Here is a 7,313-nt window from a genome sequence, read left to right as displayed (position 1 = left end):
TGTGGGAAATGTTTTTCTTTGAAGTCAAACTTAGTGACACATCACAGAGTCCACACAGGAGAGAAGCCACACAAATGCCAGCATTGTGGGAAATGTTTTTCTTTGAAGTCAAACCTAGTGACACATCAGAGAGTCCACACAGGAGAGAAGCCACACAAATGCCAGCATTGTGGGGAATGTTTTTCTTTGAAGTCAAACCTAGTGACACATCAGAAAGTCCACACAGGAGAAAAGCCATACAAATGCCAGCATTGTGGGAAATGTTTTTCTTCGAAGTCAAACCTAATGAAACATCAGAGAGTCCACACAGGAGAGAAGCCTTACAAATGCCAGCATTGTGGGAAAGGTTTTTCTTGGAAGTCAGAACTGGTGAAACATCAGAGAGTCCACACAGGAGAGAAGCCACACAAATGCCAGCATTGTGGGAAATGTTTTTCTTCAAAGTCATACCTATTGGCACATCAGAGAGTCCACACAGGAGAAAACCCAAACAAATGCCAGGATTGTGGGAAATGTTTTTCTTCAAAGTCATACCTAGTGTTACATCAGAGAATCCACACAGGAGCGAGGCCATACAAATGCCAGCATTGTAGGAAATGTTTTTCTTTGAAGTCAAACCTAATGAAACATCAGAGAGTCCACACAGGAGCGAAGCCATACAAGTGCCAGCATTGTGGGAAATGTTTTTCTCAGAAGTCAAACCTAGTGACACATCAGAGAGTCCACACAGAAGAGAAGCCATACAAATGCCAGCATTGTGGGAAATGCTTTCCTATAAAGTCACAGCTAGTGAGACATCGGAGAGTCCACACAGGAGAGAGGCCATATAGATGCAAGCATTGTGGGAAATGTTTTAGTTTGAAGTCAAACCTAGTGACACATCAGAGAGTCCACACAGGGGAGAAGCCATACAAATGCCAGCATTGTGGGAAATGTTTTTCTTTGAAGTCAAACCTAATGACACATCAGAGAGTCCACACAGGAGCGAAGCCATAGAAATGCCAGCATTGTGGGAAATGTTTTTCTTGGAAGTCAGCCCTAGTGAAACATCAGAGAGTCCATACAAGAGCAAAGCCATACAAATGCCAGCATTGTGGGAAATGTTTTTCTCAGAAGTCAAACCTAGTGAGACATCAGAGAGTCCACACAGGAGAGAAGCCACACAAATCCCAGTAGTGAACTAACATCATATTTGTCAATTACGAATACAAAAAATATATTTTCAATCCAGCAGTGCAAAAAAGAGGCCCTTGTGATCTTGTTTGTGAGATTTGTCTGTCAATATTATGTCTGTTTATGTTTTCAAGTTGGATTTTGTTAAGTTTATGTTTTAATTACTAATAGTATAGATAATTGCTTTGGGTTGTATATTTGGCTGGGATTGTGGGTCGTGGTATAGGTTAGGTAAATGGAGGGTGGGATTTGTTAGAGCTGTTTAGAATAGTTATGGGAATTATAGCTTTTGGAATTTGTGGGATGTTGGCTGAAGAAAATTGGAGGCCGGTATTAATAGAAAGGACTAGTTTCTGGGAATGGCAGAAGGGGCCTTGTTACCTGTGGGACATAGACTGTGGGAATTGGAGGGGGGCTAGGTGTGGAAGAGGGTGGAGTTTTAGATTTTTGGGTTTTAATGTATTGTTTGGATTGGAGTGGGCAGTTCTGGCTGAAACACTGAATTTCTGTGTGTTCTGAATAAAGTTCTTTGCTTTTTCAACACACTGAACTTTTTGATGCACAGAAGTTCTGAATTTGCCCAAACTGATCCTGTCTTCTCTCCTCAGTCCTCAGCTCCATTCCCAGCCATAACAACAGCAGAGGCAAACACACCGATATACTCACACACACACAAACATACAGGATACACAGAGAGAGCTATATTTCCAAAGCAGAGCCTTCCTTTCCTGCGTTTCCCTCCTGAGTCCAGCTCTGCACCTTGGGCTCCATTGCGGTCTCCTCAAAAGAAGAAAGGAAGGAAGGGAGGCCACTGAACCCCCAGTACATACCTTCCTTTCCTGCAAAGACCGCCAGCAGAATAACAAGCAGCATCTAGGCCCTGGCAATCCCTGCGCATGCTGAGCAGGGGCCTTTGGGGGCATCTGTGTATGCACAGTCTCAGCCCCTGAAGCCATTGCTCCCCTCACAGTCTGTTCTGAGGACGGAGGGAAATGGGGAGAGCCCTCGTTCATTCAGAGGAATGGCTGGAGGGTCTTCTGGGGGAGGTCTTGGGGGGTTATAAGAAGGAAGGAAGCCCCTCTCCTCCTCCCAAAGAAAGGCAGGGGGCCTGTCAGGCCTCTTCTCCCTCTTTCCTTCCCTGCCCCCTCCTCAGGGAATCCGTTGGGTCCCAGGAACTTGGGGAGGTTATTATGAGACGAGAGGGCAGGGGGGACCCAAGGAAAGAGGCATGGTCATGGTGGGGAGGGGGATACAAAGGTAAAAAAGTCTTTGAGAAGCCCCCTCCCTCCTGGAAAGTGGGGCAGAGGACAGACCCTTCCTTCTGATGCCTCATTTGGGGAAGAGTTTTGTGCCAAATACGAAGCATCACACAGGATAGGGTTCAATAGCTTTTTTTGGGGAGGGGAGTTTTCTCTGGGGTCCTGGGGGAGGGGGCTCTGGGGGGGAGAGAAGAACCAAAATCTAGGCCAAAGCCAAGAGCAGGGAGACAGAGGGAGCTCAAAACTCTGGCAATCTCTTGTCAACCTGGGAAATAGGCTTAGAGACCCACAGGATCCAGATTGGGCATCCTCCCTCACATACTTATCTTTTCCTTCACAACAGCCCTGCAGAGGAGGACCAACAGAGAGACCCACAGCCCCAGAAAGATCCCCCCACCCCGGTTTTGGGAACCTTCTGAAAGGGCCTTGGACCCCCTTTTGAAGGTATGTAATAATAATAATAATAATTATTATTATTATTATTATTATTATTTATATTCCGCCTTTACTCAAAGGAATTAAAGGGGATTACAGTAATAAAATAACATACAATTTAAGAAATACAATTAAAATTTCAAAAAAAACCAACCCTCCTCTCAATTATAAGAACATTAATCAACTCTTAAAAAGCTATTATACAGCAAGACAATTTAAAACATCAAAAACACAATAGAGTAAAAAGGTCTTTTCTGGCAAGAAATGGATCATTTGCTGAAGGTGAGAGGGGAGGGGAGGGACGATAGATACATCAATAACATTTTCCATAACAGTAACAATGGCAAGGGTAAGGGTCAGGGAGACGGAGAGGCAAGTCAATAGATCAAGTCTAGTCTGGAAAGGCCTGCTGGAAGAGATCCATCTTCATAGCCTTTCTAAAGGCTTCCAAGGTGGAAATATGAGGGATTTCATCCGGAGGTCGTTCCAGAGCCTGGGAGCGGCTGATGAGAAGGACCTCTGGGTCACCGCTGAAAGTCTGGTCTTCTTGAGTTGTAGCAGGTTCTTCCCAGAAGACCTGAGACTGCGGGTGGATTGTATGGGAGGAGGCGCTCCCGCAAGTAGTCAGGACCCAAGCCATGTAGGGCTTTAAAGGTTAAAACCAATACCTTGTATCCTGCCCGGAAACTAACGGCAGCCAGTGGAGGGATTTAAGAACCGGTGTAATGTGGACAGTTCTAGAAGTGCCTGTAACCAATCTGGCTGCCATATATCTTACCAACTGAAGTTTCCAAACTTGGCACAAGGGTAGCCCCATGTAGAGTGTGTTACAGAAGTTGAGCTGAGAAGTGATCAGCGCATATAATAATGTTTCAAGGTCTCCCTGCTCCAGGAAGCGGCGCAGTTGGGGTATCAGCCAAAGCTGATAACAAGTGCTCCTGACCTTTGTATACACCTTAGCCATCAGATAAAGTGATGAATCCAGGAGCACTCCCAAACTACAGAAGGAGTATTTCAGGGGAAGTGTGACCCCATCCAGAACTGGCTGACAGAACTCTATTCCTGGATTAGGGTTCCCTATTACAAGTACCTGCCAAGAAAACCCCTTCAGAGACTCCCATAAGGTCACCATAAGACCTGGAAACAACTGGGAGGCAGACAGCAAGAACAACATTGGGAAATAGGTGCAAGTCTTGCCTTGGGAAAGTGTAATGACTGGGCCCCAGTCAATGGAGGTCTTCTTCAGGCAGTAAAGGGAGGCAAATGCAGAATGACATCACTGCTACGGAACACTCACTTGACCAATCAGAGAGCAAGATAAAGGTTCTTCTGGAAGCTTCCATGAGAAGGAGATATAAGGCCTGAGAGACCAAGAGACAGTTGGGGGAATTGTGTCGGTTGGAGATCGAGAGAGAGAGAGTTAAAGAGCGGATCTTGGAAGTTAGTCTCAGAATTGGATGCTTAGGTTTATTTATTTTTAATAGCTTGTATGAATTGAATATTATATACTTACAAATATTGTACCTGCAAGATTCTTAATATCTTGTAGGACTTATATTGTAGTTATATTTTGTTATTAATAGTAAATATCTCCTTATAGTACTACTACTATATTATACTACTCAATACTCCTTTTACACGTGTCTTGGCTCAGTTGATACTTGGGAAGATCAGTAAAGAAGGAGAAATAAAGTTTCTTAACTGGTCCCAGTGTAATTTAAGGTGGCAGAGAGATTTAAGGGTCTGCTGGGCTAAGAGCCATAATGTCTAAATGTCTAATTAACAATTTGTAAGCCACTCTGATAGCCTTTGGCTGAAGAGAGGGGTATAAAATAATAATAATAATAATAATAATAATAATAATTATTATTATTATTACTACAGGGCCGCAGTTTGGCTGCTTGGACCACCGGAGATCATCACAGTGAGTCAGCTGGAAAAGCCCATCTCACTCCAGAAAATAAAGGTACTTGAGGAGTTTGCACTCTACGTCTTTCTGTAATAATAGCTACAAAACTGATAATAGCATTTGGGACATTTAGTTTTTTAATAAAATATGGCAGATTTAAATGCTGCTTTAAAACCTCTTTCCATCTGCCAGTTTTGCGCTGGTTTTGGGGGGAAATGAGAAAATGTTGGGAGGGAGGGACTGCCAACAGAATTAGGAGATCCAGGACAGTTAAAACGGTCTCAGATTGGATTATTGTTGCAGTGCGTTTTGGACTTGGGTGACCCTTGACAAGTCACACTCTCTCAGCCTCAGAGGATGGCAATGGCAACCCCTCTCTAAAGAAACCTACCAAGGAAACCCCAGGATAAGGTTGCCTTCGGGTTCCCATAAGTTGAAAACTACTTGAAGACAAACATGAAGAACAGAAAAGAGTCTGCAATTATTTCTCGGGTTGTACATGGGAATGGGAGGCAGTGTGGTGCAGTGGTTTGAGTGATGGGTTACCACTCTGGAGGCCAGAGTCCAGTACCTCACTCCACCATGAAACCAGCTGGGTCCCTTGGGCAAGAAGTCACACTCTCTCAGCCTCAGGGAAGGAAATGGCAAACCTCCTCTGAACAACTCTTGGCAAGGAACCCCAGGAGAGGCTCCCCAGAAGTCGGCAGTGACTTGGAGCCACACCACAAAACACGACAAAGCTTCAAGAAAGAGCCAGTGTGGTTTAGTGGCTGGCGCATTGAACTATGACCCTGGAGCCCAGGGTTCGAATGCCCTCTTGGCCACAGAAACCCACTGAGTGACCTTAGGGAAGTCACACTCTCTCAGCCTCAGAGGGAGGCACTTGCAAGACCACTTCTGGACAAATCATGGCAAGAAAACCCTGCGAAGGGCGTCCCTTAGGGTTGCCATAAGTCAGAAACAACTTGGAGGCACACAATGACAACAAGAGGAGTAACACCACTAACACAAGGCAGCTAGGGAGAAAGAAAGAAAGAAAGAAAGAAAAGAAAGAAAGAAAGAAAGAAGACGTGGGAGGTGTAGTCCTAGTTTGGAGGGGATTGGAGGGGCCTTACTGCAGGGCAGGACCCTCCTCTCTCTGGCCCTGTGGATGCTGGGAGATCGAGTCCAGGAAATACACTGTAAATCTCATTGGAAAGAGAAAAGGCTATAACTGCCTTTCAGATCCAGTTTGCCCCAAATCCTTTATGAGGCCAGAAACCCCTTTGTTAGGAAGCGAACACCGAATATCTCAGGAAGGCCCTATATCTCCCAAGGCCCCCTCCCTCCAGGACCCCCTTCCACTCTTACCTCAGTCTCTCTCTCTCCCGGAAGGCCTCAAACTGCCAAATGCCAAGTGCTCAGACAGAGGCAGCCATTTTGTGTCCCAGTGGCCATTTTGTATTCTGGCAGCCATTTTGTGCTGCTTGTGACTGTGAGGAATGTTGTTCCAGAACCTTCTCTGAGGACTCAGTTGAACAGAGGCTTCTCTTTCTCTCCTGAGGCTCCAGAGAGAGGAGGAGGCCAGGCTCCTTGGGCCAAAAGGAAGGAAGTGTGTCTCTTTGTGTGTCTTTTGTGTCTCTTTTCAGAGAGGGTTTTCTTATTACAAAGCTCTGCTCCTTCTGGGGAACATGGGTTTTCAAAGGGATCAGAAATGGGAGGATAGTTTTAATACAAGCCTTATTCTTCTTCTTCACAAACATTGGGCTTTGGTTTCTAAGAGGAGGATTGTCCCCCAAAAAAGGCCAAAAGTGGCTCCTTTGGGAGGTTTTAAAAGTCTCCCCAGTTTCCTTATTAAGAGACTTTCAGGGAAGAAGGAAGGAGGCAGACCAGAATAACTCATATTACCAAGAATAAAACAAACAAACATACAAACAAACAACAACAAGAAGAATAAGGATTAGACATAAAAGCAAACTGCATATATTTTAAAAAAGGAAAACCATTTTAACAGGATAAGATTTGACTTGGATGCTTTTACAACTGACTCAGGCTGTATCTGCACTAAATAAATAATCCAGTTCAAAACTTATTTAATTCTCCTGTTTCCATCCTATGGAATCCTGGGATTTGTAGTTTGTTGTGGCATGAGAGCTCTCTGGCAGAGAAGCTAAGTGTCCAAAGGTAATATTCCAGGATTCCATAACACTGAGTGGTTAAAGCGGTGTCAAAGTGCCTTATTTCTATAGTGTAGGTGCAGCCTTCTTGGGAAAGGGGCTGATGATGGGGAAAAGCACTGGGGACCTCTGGAGGTTTCAGCAGATTATTTGTTTATTTATTTATTTATGATGCACTCATTTCACATCAATCTATGGGGACATAACCATGACCCTCTCCAATTCTCCATGCCCTAATCCCCCACCACTCTAGGAAGGCATGGAGTATCTGTTGTGTAAGGGACCTGCAGTGAATCTATGCTAGGTCCAGGGGGCTTTGGTTGGTGCAGAGGGAGGAAGGGGATGCCCACGTCTGTATTGGCCCAAAGGAGGCATATGTCA

General features: G+C 44.9%; 1 pseudogene; it reads left to right on the top strand.

The window, feature by feature from the left end:
• LOC149284998 (uncharacterized) lies at nt 1-1,716 on the top strand (annotated as a pseudogene).
• The last annotated feature ends 5,597 nt before the right edge of the window (nt 1,717-7,313 follow it).

Source organism: Sceloporus occidentalis, unplaced genomic scaffold, assembly GCF_023333645.1.
Source record: "Sceloporus occidentalis isolate IW3139 unplaced genomic scaffold, rSceOcc1.0.p SCAF_86, whole genome shotgun sequence".
NCBI classification, from domain to species: Eukaryota; Metazoa; Chordata; class Lepidosauria; order Squamata; family Phrynosomatidae; genus Sceloporus; species Sceloporus occidentalis.
The sequence above is the reverse complement of the archived record's forward strand: the minus strand, read 5'-3'. Positions and strand labels throughout refer to the sequence as shown.